Source organism: Tenrec ecaudatus, chromosome 6 (assembly GCF_050624435.1).
Source record: "Tenrec ecaudatus isolate mTenEca1 chromosome 6, mTenEca1.hap1, whole genome shotgun sequence".
NCBI lineage: Eukaryota > Metazoa > Chordata > Mammalia > Afrosoricida > Tenrecidae > Tenrec > Tenrec ecaudatus.
The window spans coordinates 63541438-63557065 of record NC_134535.1 but is presented as its reverse complement, the minus strand read 5'-3'; the positions used below and the strand labels follow the sequence as shown (position 1 = coordinate 63557065).

At 40.5% G+C, this 15628-nt stretch overlaps 1 non-coding gene across 1 annotated transcript; it reads right to left on the bottom strand.

The window, feature by feature from the left end:
- Positions 1 to 7502: 7502 nt before the first annotated feature.
- LOC142452181 (small nucleolar RNA SNORA44) lies at positions 7503 to 7636 on the bottom strand. The gene has a single exon (XR_012785213.1). It is a non-coding gene; the product is annotated as a small nucleolar RNA SNORA44 (small nucleolar RNA).
- Between the last annotated feature and the right edge of the window lie 7992 nt (positions 7637 to 15628).

Below are 15628 nucleotides of genomic sequence, written 5' to 3'. Positions count from 1 at the left end.
GGATTATATTCCCTTAATGATAAAAGCTGGCAGAAGAGCCAACTGTAAGTGAAATTGCTGAGTGAGAATGCATAATGATTTGATTTGATTCTCCTTTGTAGTATCGGTGTGCTCATCAGATTTCAAATTTATTTCTAGTAGTTGGATTTCCATTCTTGTCTTACTAACGTCACCTCTAATTTCTGGTTATTTTGAATTGTACTAGGTTCTTAGAAAAGGCTTTCTATTCTCTGAATTGAAATACGTCCTGGGTTTAGGGAGTTGTGGAATTACTTGGTGTTTATCAGAATACAACGGGCGCGTGCAGTTCTCCAGCACCAGTCAGGTGGCCAGCATGGTAGGTGTCTCATTTGTCTCCAATAGTCCCAGGATACGGAAAGTATTGGACTGTTTCCCAGCGTAGTCTTTTAAACTCAATAAAACATACAGTTTACTGAGGCAAGCACAGCAATGTGTTTGTTTACTATAATCGTAGTTTAAATAATTAATAGTTATGCAAATGTGTTTGGAATCACTACTTGCTCATAAACTAAGAATTTTGTAAAAGGCATTGAAATAAAGTCCTGGTTCCATGTTTTAGAAGATCCAGGCTTTTCTCCAAAATTGGACTTTGCTAGGGAAAATGCATGTTCATTTGTTTAGCTAAGGCTTTATCCACCTTAGTGTCAGTGACTATTTAGACTGGGCAGTTTCTTGTTTTCAGGGGTGATTCTTTGCTTTGGACTCGTACCCACAAGACCCCACTAGTTTCTACCTCACCCCCTACCCCAGTTGTGACAACCCAAACTGGCTCCAGATATTTTGGGATGCAGGAGGGCGAGGTGTTGACCAAATTGCCCCAGTTGTGAGCCATTTTAAGAGAAAAGAAATTTCTCTTGATTCTAGCACCTTTAACTCAACACATTCTGTATGTTTTTGGAGAAAAATAGATAAGACCAAGTTTTAAATACTTGTTTCCCACCAATGTAACTATTATTTAATGGAAATAGGGTTCTACTCTATATAAGTATTGCCTCTACTAGTTTAAATGGACAGTCTAGAAATGTATGAAGCCATTTGAGCCCTTTGGAATTGATGCATGCTATCTACAGAGATTTAAAAGGTTGGCACGAATAGTTAGTACATTTTACTTGAATTCTAGAGAAGACTAGATAAATGGATTTTCAAAACCAGTTTATAGTTTCTTGATGAGAGCAGTCTGTAAATCCGCATTAACTAGTTGGGCTCTAGGTTTTCTAGGAGGGCTTTGGTTGGAGTCACGTTTCTGGTCCTTGTGTCTAGCAAATAGCAGGACAGCAGCCATTGATAGCCCTTTTATTTGTCTCCATTTCTGTTTCCCTTGGGAGAAAACAAGAAAAAAGGTGACTGAAATAGTTGGCTTACAGCTCCTTAGAAGCAGGGATAGTGAAGCTGGATCTCACGGCCATGTTTGTTTGCAGGAGAGACTGGTCTGGTGGGGACTTCATGCTTGGTAGCGATTCAGTGAAAAAGCAACACCCTCCAGGAAGAGATGGCAACAGTGGACGCAGACAGTGAACATTGTAGGGTTGGGACAAGATCCGGCAGCATTTTTCTCTTGTTATAGACACACTGTAGTTGGAAGGGGCTCATGGTGTACCTGCCAATAAGAAACTATCAGGAAGTTGAGATAAATCTGGAATATTGAGTTTGGTTATTTGCATGTCAATTAGGATTTATTTGCAAATTTTCTTTGTCACTGAAAATCATTGTCTTTTAATCTCTCTAAAAGATGATTTCAGCATCTGCAGGACAACTATGCAGAAGTTAGCAGGCCGTGTTCGGGTACCCAGAAGTAAGCTCAATGTTGAACTGCGTGATGCCTTAGTTCTTGATCACAAAGATGTGCATGTCAAGACTTTTCGCCATGAAATTCTGGCAGAACCAGTACCAAAAGAATTTTGTTTCTTGAATTTTAATTGCCATGTCTCCATTTCCATATATGGGTCATCAAAGGCAAAGCTAATTGCATTTTCTCTCCTGGTTACCACCACCTCTTTAGTTTTTGCTATGAGGGAAAACCATACTTGATAACTAATGTTAGTGTTATAATAGAAATACAGGTTACGTGATTTGTGGTAGAAAGTTTGGTCTGCAGATCAGGACAAGTCTGAGTTGGGGAAGATGTGTACTCTACCAAGGAAAGATTATTGGCAACCCCAAAGAAATCGGCACCTGTGCACTATGCCTAGTTCAGTGAAAAGCGGGGAGGGGCTATTACAAGGAACCCTTGTAAACCATTTGGATTTCATTTCAGGGGTCCCGGTGAGCTATGTTGAGCTGATTCTAACTCAGAGTGCAGTGATCAGGATTAGAGACACTGCTAACAAACCAGAACGTTATGGGGCTAAGTATAGGTGAGAGAATTGACCAGACCTGGTAATTGACTGGATATTGGAAGTATAGCCAATTGTACTGCAACAGAAACAGTTGTGCAAATACATGGTTTGTAGGGTAACAGTAACAGCTACATGCCCACTGTAGGTAGGTAGTACAGGGTGTCAGTCAGCCGCTGTTCTCGCACTGAGCCCAGGAAGAGCAAGTCACCATTTGGAGTGCCGCAAGTTGCTATGGCAGAGACGAGTGAAAGCCCCTTGTCTCGGTGCTTTGGCAGTGACTAACACCAAGACCATAGTCCGACTCAAGAACTTATGTTAGAACAGTGAGTGCAGTTGAGCTACAGAGTGACTCATTGACGGGGTGGCTGAGGTGGAAGGATGTTACAGTGCACACCACACACAAACAGGCTTGTCCAGTCAATTCTGAGGCAGTGATCTGGAGGAGAGGAACTTCTCCTGTGGGTTTCTGACGTTTGACCAGTGTAGAAAGTCACCTCGTCTTCAGTGGAATGGCTGCGGGCTTGAAACCACTGACCTTGTTAGCACTGCACCACCTGGTCCTGCACACCGTCCCAAACTGACTTCCCTGTTCATTAAAGATCTGATTTGTTTATTTTAAGCTGTGCCACCCAGTGATGTGGGAAATGTATCATCTACCTCACGTTTTATATTTATTTGTATTTCCAAACAAAACCGACAATCTAAGAGGATTTTATTGTTCATTGTTAAAATGTTTTCTGCTATGGGTGCCTTCATTTACCCTTCTATCATGATAATTACCTTCATTAATATCACCTTCACTATTTCAGGTACCCACTGCAAGGGCTGCAGCTTGGATATTTTGAGGCAGAGTTAAAGCACCAATAACTTCACATCCTGTCCACTTAGTTTTGTCATATCCTCTCCTCAAACCTGATCTTTGACCTGATGAAGACCTGTGATCTGTAATTCTCACCTTTTTCTTTCTCTCCCAGAATCCCATATTGTAACCTTACAAGTATTTATTCAGACAGTTGATTTTGTTGCATTTTAGATACTTTTACCCAGCATCTTCCTTGTACGAGGGTGTACCCCCTAAAAATGGAATTTATTTTTCAAAACTTTGTCTCGAAATTTTTTTACAAAACAACCTTATCACCTTCAAAGTACTCTCCATTACACGTAATACACTTGTCAAATCTGATTGCATTCTCGAAACATTTTTGAACTCATATTTGGATGGCTAACAGCACCTTTCTTTTTTTCTACATCAGATCGCCGCCCTTTCATGTCCTTCTAAATTCGTGGAAACAGTTGCACAGAGTGCTCAGGTGACAGGTGTGTGCGGCAACAGGGAAGCTGGGTGTTGTTTTTGTTTTTTGCCAAAAACTAGCACGGCTGCGTGTGAAGGGACATTATCATGGTAAAACGAGTCCTACATCTGCTGTAAATCAGGCCTTTTTTTGCACACTGCTACACAATCTTCAGAACCTCTAAATAGGAAGCGACCTGGTGGAACAAGCGCCAAATGCACGACAAGTTGACATTTCCATCAATTCAGCAAGTTGATAGACGTCCAGAGCAAGTAATTGACATTTCAACTTTTTTTTCAATGAAACCACTCGTGCACTTGAGATTTCCCCATAGCGCTGCCCTTTGTAAGCTTTGTTCAACATTTTTTCCAGAGCAAGAAACACTTTTTTCTCAAATCGACCATCACAAAAATCTGAGGTTCCAGCAAAACTGCTTCTACAGAAAACTTCCTATAACCAGAAAGGACCTTCCCAGGCAACACTACTGGGTGCACTAATGGCGCTAGTTGATGCTTGCCTGTGGGGAAATGCATGCTATGAAAGCTCAGCTCCGCCCAGCACAATTCCGATTTTGGAGAGGGTATCTCCTCTTATGCTTAGTCCTCTCTAGTCTGCAGACCACCATTATCCCCATTCATTGCACAGTTCCTGTTCGGCTAGGCCTTCCTCAGATCCGAGCCCGTACTCTTCGCTTCAGAGACAGTTCTCTGTTCAGGGGCTGCCCTAGAGATCAGCTCCGTAAGTAGTAGCGTCTGGACTATGGTGCCTTCACTCACCCCTTCCTGACCACCCCCTCCGGATTTCACCTGCTGCGCACTCAAACGCCAAAGCATTTCAAGTTTATCTTGCTCAACTCAAAAATACTAGTTATGTATTGTAGAAATTCTATTTTCTACAGTTTGTTTCTGTATTGAGATTATTTGTTGTTTTATTGCTACCATGTTTTTACTTGTAATAGTATTTTTACTTAGGCTGAAGGCAGCTTCTTCGCCCTTCAGAAACTGTTGACAGCTTGCATCACTGTCCTCCCCCACATGTATCACACATGGCTGTTCCTTTACATTCTCCTAGTTTTTTATTGCAAATTGGACTTTAAAAATAATATAGCACACTTGGATTCTGTTTCTTCCCCCAGAAGTTTGTTGCTTTTGTTGTTGTTTTAGTACTTTAATGCTTTTATATCTACTTTAAAAAATTGTAGCTCATCTGTAACAATTTACATTGACTCAGTTTAAGTGCAAATTCAACTTTGTTATTTGTAGAGTTGGGTATTTATCACCACCGTGAAAAGGAAACTGCATGCTCACAGTCAGCCACCCTCCAACTCCACGTCCACACTAATTGACCTCGTCTCCATAGGTTTGCTCTTCCGGGACGGGACGTTGCACTTTAGAGAAGTGCAAAAGCTTTCATGTCTTTTCACTTGAGCATGTTTTTGAGTTTCATCTCTCCCTATTAGTACTTCATTTTCACCACTTTTACATGAACATATCGGGGTGTTTTTTTTTTTGTTTAAACCCACTAATTTGTGAGTCGGAAGGAACTTCAGAAAGTTTGTGGGGATGTTAGATGAAAAGATAATGGAATTTTTCCATGAGCTTTTTGAAGCCCTCTTTGGGGTATTGTGAATAATGCTATGTCTATTGCATGCGTATTACTTTTATAACCACATGGCTTCTTCGGATCATTGTTTGCAACCATTGTGTAGATAGAGGCTGTGCCTAAACATCTCATGCCAGTAAGGCTGTCCCGTCTATTGAAGGGTGTATGTGTGGGAACACTTCAGAATGGGGACAGTTCTCACATTTACTTTCCACTGGTCCCCGTTTGTCTCCTACTCAGCGAGGAGTGTGGAGAGCTTGTATAGTTCTCTGGCTCTGATTTCTAGAACTGTGTTTAATTTCTGGCTACCGTCCTGTTTGTCTCCAGTAGGGCGCCAAATGCAGGCTAGCACATCTTAAGATCTATCCCTGCTCATTTCCTCTCAGGCTTGCTATGAACATAAATAATTCATGTGAGCTTTTGACCCTTTAATTAATTTTTAAAAAAGTTATCCTGAAGGGAAGCTGCTTGTTCAAGGCCAGTGCCCCTTGGTTGAAATATAGAAATGACAGTTTGACGGGACTTTTGGAAGCAACACTCCGGGCAGTGGGTTTCCGTTTTTCTTACATAAAGTTCAATACTTTCTATACCAAAAAAATGAATAAATGCTTCCTTCTCTGATTTATCTTTGGCTGATTTCCAAGGTCCTGGAAGAGTTTAACAAATTATTTTTAAAACTATTTCGTCCATTTTTAAAAATTACAATTGTATAATTTGGGATGGGTGGTGGTGGGGAGCAAATTTGCCAACGTTAATGTAGCCCAAAATCCCACACTTCGTGTTTCTAGCATCTGTAAGTTACAAATTTTATTTTGCTTATAAAAATAGCATTGCATATATTTTATAGAGTTGTCTTTAAAATGTTGAGTGGGAAGATCAGGCAACTATGGGGAGAGGATCCATACATGAAAGGAGCTGTTTTGTTGCCCCGGAATTGTGGAGTGGCCTGAGAGATGTGAGTAGCGATTAAAGCATGGCTAGGTTTAAGGAATGACAGAGAGGTGACTGCACATGGGAACCCCTACGGGAGTATGAAATGCATGGAGCTGCTAGATTTCAGGAGGAATTTAAACATTTTAATGGGGCTCAGGTGACATAGGGGTTAACACATTGGTACAAACTCCTTAGTTCAATGGGAGAGAGACATGGGTATCTGCTCCCACAAAGATTTTCAGGCTTGGAACCCACATGCACAGTTTTACTTTGTCATTTGGGGTCACTGATAGAATTGACTGACATTGTTTGATTTTAAGGATTTTGTTGTAAGGTGCCTTGACCCACAGCAACCCTGTGTACAACAGAACAAAACACTACCCGGTCCTGCGCCATCCTCGCAATTGTTCCTCTGCCTGAGCCCTTGATTCAGCCACTGTGTCCATCTCCTTGAGGGCCTCCCTCTTTTTCTCGGCCCTTCTGCTTTACCAAACACGATGTCCTTCTCCCCAGAGACTTGGTCTCTCCCTACCATATGTCCAAAGCACTGGAAGTCTTGCCTTCCATGCTTCTAAGGAGCACTCTGGCTGTATTTCTTCAAACACAGATTGGTTTGTCCTTGTAGCAGTCAGCATTCTTCACTATTTGTGCACAAGACTTCAAGTTGTGCTGAATAACCGATTCCTCCCAAGGCTTTACAATCCATCCTTCATCACACAGCAAGTATTCCTAACCCTTCTAGGACTATAACACCATATCTACTACCATGGAGCTGATTGCGATACAGGGTTTCTGAGGCTGTAAATGCCTTCTTCCCCCCACTGTAGCTGGAGGGTTTGAACCATTGACTTTGCAGTTCACATCCCACTGCTTACCCCATGGTGCCATCACGGCTTCAAAAAATCAATAGCTCATGGTACATGCTACTGTAGTAAATGGTGTATGACATGCTTCATAATCCCAGAGAGTTTGGGAAGGAGAGTGCTGAAGGAGCTGAAGTATTAAATATGCACTATGTACAGTTTAGTAATAAGACTTCCTCCGAAAAGCTCCCCAATGACAAGGAGGGGTCCTCTCCAGGGTAGAATGGACAGAGCTTAGGTGAGTGCTGGATGTATTAAACCAGGTACATTTAAAATATTTTTCTGCTGTTTACAAAATGGCCTGCTTGAAATCCCCACCTTGCTTCCATGCTCAAAACTCTAGATCATTTGTGCTTCGTCACATATCAAGGCTGTTTTCGGAGGCACAGACCGACATGGAAGCCGATGGAAAACTGGGCTTACGTTGGAGGCTTCCTTGTCCAGGTCCTGGAGAATGTTAAAGGAAAGAAGCCACAGCTGCAGATCCTTTGCTGACCTGAGCTGTCCCTGTCTCTCCACGTTGCTCTTGCATGCAGATCATTCCATATTTCAAGCACAAAGTGCTATCAATCAGTTTCCAAACATTCTTTTTCTACATGGCCTCTGACACCTCCCTTTTACCCTCTTCCCCCCCCCCCCACACACACACACTACCTCTGAACCCCTTAATCTACTTGCTCACCCTATAGGTTTGTCAGCCATGGGTTTCATAGACCAAAATCGAAAAGCATATAACAACTTCAAGAGGGCAACCTATATTGACATAATCTCTAAGATATGAACACACAAAAAACAAATATGGTTGAATTGGGGGGCAACCCCTTACCGCCAATCCTGGGTTTGATAAGCGCAATTGTACGGTTGAGCTATATAAATATATCAGTCATCAAGAGCATGAAGGGATAGTGGAGTCAAACATTTCATGGTAGCATGCTCACAGCAGAGCTTGGTGATTCAAGTCTAGAGGGAAGGGAAGGAGGACAAGGAAAGGAAATGGGAGGGGAGGAGCTGAGAGTGAGGGAGATCTCTTGCTAACCCAGGCTTTTATACCTTTGAGGGACGTGCAAGCCCCCTAATTACAGGTAAAGACATGTCACAGGAAGGGCTTGTACTATTGGTTATACAGGAATGAGGGGGACAGGTTTGGGGGTATACATGAGACAAGAAGGGTGGGTCCTAGAGTCAGGATGGCAGCTTAACTTTGCATGTCCCTGAACAGGTTTGATCTATTCTCTGGATCTCCATAGGAACCATTATCAGTAGGGTGTAAAATCCACCTCCAGGAACCAAGCTAATGATCACAAGCCTTAACCCATTGTCCCCAGCAGCAGGGAGCGGGCCTACCTTAGTCTGGTGACTGTCTTCAGGGAGGTTGTCTGTAATCATCTGACCTACCCCCACATAAAACTACAAAACAAAAATACAGAAACATTTGGAAACCAGACCAGGTCTAGCCTGCATCATAGGGGGGGGGGGGGTCATGTACTACAGTTTTTTACTGTCTCAGTTGTACAAGTCAGATTTATGCCTTTGGCCTGCATTCCACTCTCCATGACCACTTCCCTCCCCTCCATCAATTTTACACAGGGGGAGTTTTCCAGAGGCGTATTTCCTGTGTCGGTCCACAAGTGACTAGCTCCCACTGTCTGTCATCCATCACCTGCTGCACCCTGAATTCTCACAATTTAGCCTCTGACACTGATCCTTCCACTTCAGATTATGCGAATTCCAGTCCTTCCGGGACCGAGGACAGTGTGCTTCTTCCATGTGGACTTCGTTGGCATCTCGCTTAGATGGTTGTTTGGATACAAGCCTTCAACACCCCAGACACTATTGTATCTGGTAGGCGGGCACCATCTGAATTAGCCGCCACATTTTGCTATTGTACCCGTAGCTTCTGTGTTCTCTTCCCGAGAGTGAGTATTGCGCAGGGCCGTGATGTAAGAAGTGATTGTTCTTAAGTTGGAGCTAAGAGTTAATTTGCGGTTACCTGGCATTTAATATATATGTCATATCATTCCATAGTTCAATCACATTAACTCATAAATTTGATGCAAGGAAACTGAACAACACCTCAAAACACATAGATTACCGAACAATATTAGCTAGCGCAATTACACCCAAAGAAAAAGCTATATGGGAAAGGAAGAAGTAAAGCTATATTCATTGATGACATAATTTTGTCCAAGAAAATCTTAAGGAATCCACTAAAAACTATTAGGCCTAATACATTTTAGCAAGGTTGCAGGACACAGGATAGCATTTCATTTAAAAAAAAAAAAGCCACACACAAAAACTGAATTGTTTACATTTCAACTCATTTTGTATTCAGCTTAAAACTGCTTATGAAACGTTTTGCCCTAGCCCCACCCCCACCCCATTTGCTTATCTTCTCTTGTTGATTACTTAACTTCCCATTCACCCAAGTCAACACCTGCCTCCCTCTAGTCCAGTGGTTCTCAACCGTCCTAATGCCGCGACCCTTTAATACAGTTTCTTATGTTGTGATGACCCCAACCATAAAATTATTTTAGTTGCTACTTCATAACTATCATTTTGCTACTGTTATGAATTGCGCATCCTCTGAAAGGTTGAGAATCACTGCTCTAGTCTGTTGCTTCAACAATGGCATTCATGCACTTTCAGTGAAATAAAACTGAGATAACAATTCCATCAAGTGAAATGTTGGGAATTTGACAAAATAACCGAAAAAGTTACTCTCTTAAGCCTTATAAAACTTTAAAAGCAAAAGTCGACCTCATACCCACAGACTAGAAGACTTAATATGGTTAAAATGACAATACCTTCCAAACTGGTCTACAGAGTTAGCAGTCCCTACAAGCCCCCCAGTTGCTTTCTTCGTAGACACTGACACTCTGATTCGAAAATCCACACACCATTACAAGCAACCCAAAGCGGCAAAAACAAAGTTTGGAAAAGAAGATCAAAGTTCAAGGACTCATTTTCTAATTTCAAAATTTTACTGTTACCCAAAATAATCAGTATGGAACTGGTAAAAGGATAAATATATGTAGATCAACAGATTAAACATGAGTCTGGGGGAAGCCACGGTTTGTCTAGGATCAACTCTTGGTCCTCAAGGGTACCCAAAGCTGGGGAAAGAACAGTCTTTTCAACCAGTGGTGCGGAGACAACAGTAAGGCCACGTGGGAAGGAATCCTAGGGCACATCATACACAAGAATTATCTCCAAATGATTCATAGGCCCACCTGTAAGTCTTAAAACTCAAGAGAGCATAGCAGTAATGACATGCGAAGCACAAACTGTTAAAAAGATGGATAACTGATTTAACCAAAATGAAAACTTCTTCAAAGATTACTGCTAAAATACAAAGAACATTGACAGAATGGCACAAAGTATGTACAAATCATATATTTGCTAGGTAACTTGTATCTAAGACTGATGTCTTACAACTCAATAACCCAATTAAAGAATAAACACATTAAAATATGTTTACCATCATTAATCAAGTAAATGCAAATCAAATAGAAGAAATCAACTTCAAAACCTTTAGGATGGTTATTATCAAACAACAATGAAAGCAAAAAAGCAAACAAAAAACAGCTGCTGATACTATTTGGGCACAAACACTTCATGGGATTAAATTGTTTATATTTTCCTTTTAGTTCAACGGTTTAGGGTAGCAGTTTTGTGAGAGTCCAAATCAACTGACCTAATAACTTTTTAAAGTTTCTGTTCTACCTTCTTGTTTGTTGAGTAGTGCCTGGAACAGTGAAAGCTTGTGTATATTCCATCTAAAACAATTAGTCCTTATTTGTGTGCAACATCAGAGGAAGGAGGCCTAGAAGCTAGAGGTTGAATTACGTTTGTCTTTCTAACCACCACCAAACATTTTTGGTGTTTTTATTCGTAGTGGGATTGGGTAAGAGCAGGTAGGGGAAGGTGCTGATGGGATTCTATAATTCAGTAGTGAATGATTGTTAACAGAGTTGATTCTGATTGTACAAGTAATGGAAATGTAATGCAGGGATTCAGCAATGTGGCCATTTTGCTAGATCTTAAAGGTTATCTCAGAAGCAGGGAGGGGGACTTCACTAATACCAGGAGAAGAGTAAAGTGCATCCTTTGGACTCCAAGATCACTGTCCACTGAACCTCCTTGGTCCAAGAGACAGTGGTAACATCAGAGGAACTAAAGGTGGCAGAGAAATCGAGCAGTCAGTACCAAGAACCAGCGCATGAGACAGCGGGAACTTCCCAACCAATGAAACAAACTGGGTTTAGGTCAGGAGTCTTCCTTGTGGAGTGTACCTCGGGCACTTATTGGGAAAGCTGGGTTTGTTGACACACAGAACTAGAGCTGAGCACATTGGGGCTGAGGCTTATGGAAGAGTGGTGTGCCCCTTGGGCATTTATTGGCAGCTTTAAACGAGTTTTGAAACCTTGCCAGAGGCCAGGCCAGGAGACTGAAAACCAGAATGAGCACTGTCTGCAGGCACAGCAAAGAAGAGTCTGTCCTGAATGAACAATTGTATTTCTCACTTAAATTGTAAACTGTTCATTCCGCAGTAAGCACCGTAATCACAAGTATGTTCTGTGATTCCTGTGTGGCCATTGAAATGAATTGCTGAACCAATCTGAGAAGCAAAGAGTGCGGTAGGTGAGATGACTGGTGTTGGAGTTGATAAGGAAGGTTGGGGGCCAGGGCATGTCTGACGTTGGCAGGTGCTGCTGCTGCTGATGGTGGTTTCTCCTTCCTCTTTGTGAGGTTGGAGGAGGGCAGATGCCACCCTTACATCAATGTTCACAAACTGCATTGCCAGCCTCGTGTTTCGTGAACTATTTTGCCACGAGGCCAGAAGAACTTAATGATGCCTGGTTACCATATTTGAACATCTTGGTCAAAGTCACGAGAATAATGGAAGAGAGCTGCACATTATTATGGCATCCAGACTAGACTCACTGAGACTAGAAGAACTTCCATACATAGTGTGCTGAGGTCATCTTTAAACTTTGAATCGAAAATAGCCCCTGGGGTCATCTTTAAACCAAAGAATAGTTTTGCTCCATTTAGTAAAGAATACTTGTCTTGAGAACAGCTCTCTCTAAAGAATTAGCTATATGAGATCAAATTGACCACAGTAATTCTGAAGCATAAATGAAAAGGTTAGAGGGTAATGTATCTAAGTTAATGGTGTTACAATAACTTGGTAAGAGGGTGAAAATTATGGCACAACATGAATATATCAATGCTACTGAATTGTGCTTGTAAAAGTTGAACGAGTGCATGACTTGAGGTCTATATTTTTACACACACACAAAAGTCCAACAGTAACAAGTGTTGGCAAGGATATGGAGAAATTCGGACACTTGAAAATGGCAGCTCCTAACGTGAAATTGTACAGCCACTTGAGAAAGCAGTATGCCAGTTCCTTCAGAGATCAAACACGGAGTTCCCACGTGACATACCAATTCTTCCTGGCTGTAGATCCAAGATCATGGAAACCTAGGTATACTCAAAAACCTGGACTTCAATGTTTATAGCAGCTTGTTCATATTAAAAAAGTAGAAACAGCTCAAAAGTTCATCAACTGATAGATAAATCAAATATGGTATCCTGACCAAATGGAACATTATTTGACCATAAAAATGGAACCAAGTATTAATACATACTAAAAAAAATGGATGGATATGTTATCCTAAGTGAAACAAGCCAGTAACAAAATGCCACACAGTACATGATTCCATTTATATGAAAATCCATAGTAGGCAGGTCAGCAGAGATAGCATAAATTAGTGGCTGTTCAGGCTGGGGATGTTGGTGGAATAAGAGGATGATGGCTCAAGGGCATGGAGTTTCTTTTTGAGGTAATAAAAATGTTATTGAATTGTGATGGTTGCATATATCGCTGAATATACTAAATTTGCATGATAAAATATGATTTTAAACCGGGTGATTTGTATGGTTTATTAATTAAATCTCAATAAACTTAAAATAATAACATAACCAAGATGAAATAGATAAGTTCTGCATTGTCCTATAAGTATGAAAGAGATTGAACTCATAATTTAAATGCTCCGATAATAGAAATCACCAGGCTCACATAGTTTTACTGAAGAATTCTAAGCATTAAAATAACAGTAGCATCCATTTAACACAATCTGTTGTGAAAAACACTTCCCAACTAATTTTATAAGATCAATGCCGCCATGATACCAGGCGAAGATAGTGCAAACCCATATAAAACCCCCAAACAAATCTAGAGACCAACATCTCTCATGAATTAAGGTGCACAATCCTCAACAAAATTGCAAATTGAATCTGTTCGATTCTAACACTATGTAAAATGACATGTACATGTCATGATCAACTCAGGGTTTTTTTCAGGTATGTGGAGCTAATTTCAGCAAGTTAAAGAAGAAAAAGTCATATTAATAGACGTACAGTAACTGTTTCACATATCCCAGAAGCCTTCATAAGAAGAGTTATTGGTAAATCAGGAATAAAGGAAAATTACCTCAGTCTCTAAAGAACATCAAATAGGAGCCTACAGTTAACAATATACTGAATGGTGAAAGACCGAATGCTTTGCCTTTAAGATCAGGAAATAAGGGTATGTCTTCCCATCATACCTATTCAGCACAGTACTGGGAGTTCTACTTACTTTAATAAGGAAAGCAAAACAAGTAAAATGTATATATATATATATATATATTGGAAAGGAAGAAATAAAACATTAAAAATGGCATGATTGTCCATGTCGAAAATCCTAATTAATCTTAAAAAAAAAAACCCAACAGTAAACCACACTCACAATAGAAAAACATAATTCCTACAAAGTGTTGTGAAAGGTTGTCTGATACAAGATCAACACACAAAAATCAATGATCTCTTTGTATTTAGAATAATCAACATGTGTACACCGAAATATACATTCCTATTTATAATCACATTCTAAAGATAATGGAATTATTAAATATAATTCTAACAAAATAGGATATATGATGGCTACTCAAGTTCCAGTCACAGATGCATGTATTTATTCCGAATAAAACAATAAAGTATGCCTCTGCGATGGACAAGGTCTTTCAGTAATATACTTCCCTGAATTTCCTTAGGGTGCCTCTAAAAAGCAGGAAAAAGTCCCCATCCAATTAGTGGCTTCTGCGGAGATCTGCTAGGTCAGTTCATTTCAAGGTAGAGAGGTTAGTGCGTAAGTTTATGGTAACTCTTTGGGGGCACTTCAAAGCAGTCGGTAATCTTGATAGATTTTTTTTTAAAAGACACAGGACAATCATAAGTAATTATTAGGAAGAAATCTTAAGAACATTGAAAACTGCTTTGATGAAAAAAGGCCGGGACAGTTGCACTAAGAAATTGGTTTCCATCATGATGCACCTGCTCATTCTGCGATTGTAACAAAGACACCCCCCACCCCTAGGAGAATGTTCTTGGAAAACCCTATCCATCCACTCAAGTCCTGATCTGACTCCTTCAGACTTCTTTTTGTTCCCAAAGTTCAAAGAACATTTCAAAGGAATATGACTTGAGCCCCTTACAGATGCTCAAACCGCCATGGTGACATGGAGCAAATAGAAGAATGGAATTCTTTGGGGGAGGGGTTAGTGAGATTAAATCATTGCCCTCAGAAGCATATAAGCCAAGGTGAAGGACATGTGGAAAAACAAGAGCTTCACGTTTTGATATTTTTGTTAAAGGTTTCTATGATTTTATAGTAATACTTCTTGACAACCTTGTGTATCCAGGATGCCTATGATCACAATTGTAAAATAGATGAGAGAAATTAAAGAAGACCCAAATCCATGCAAAGGCACATCACAGATTGGAAAGCTCAAAATATGATTTTGCTTGAATATTACTACATATTCTGCTGAAAATGGCAGCAGAAGTTAGTCTTTGTACTTTGGTTTTCCTTTTAATTTGTTTAACCCTGAGGGACGTGGCCCTTGCTAGAAAAGAATGATGAGTATTTGAAATCCAATAAAGTATTGGTTATAAAATTCCTGAATGTCAGAAGGCTCAAATGATAAATTTAAAAAATGAACTTGTCATCAGTTTATTTGGGTGACTATAATAATAGCCTACATAGCGAATGTAAGATCAAATAACTGGGTAGTTTTAATGAACTATGGCAGAACTTAAAGGGTTAATGGGGAAAGAAAGGCATTTTCCCTAGGAATAAATATCAGAAATAATTTATGCCATTCACAAGATATTAAATTCTGGGAATGAATTGGATTTTCATAAAATTGATCATGGAATTTTAACATTGAGTCATAAGAGGGGATGCTGACATGTCAAAGTCTAAGGTGAAACATATTTTCAAGGTTAGGAAGTCTGTTATTGTTGGCGCTATCGAGTCAGTTCCCACTCACAGAGACCCTACGGACGCACAGCAGCGTGAACCACCTCTGATCCTGTGCTATTCTCATGACTGTTCTTACATTTGAGGCCACCGTCTTGTCGACGGAGGTCAATCTGTCTTGTAGAGGGCCTTCCTCTTTTGCTGCCCAGCATGATGTCTTTTCCAGGGACTGGTCTCTCCTGATAATATTTCCAAAGTACGGGAGATGAAGTC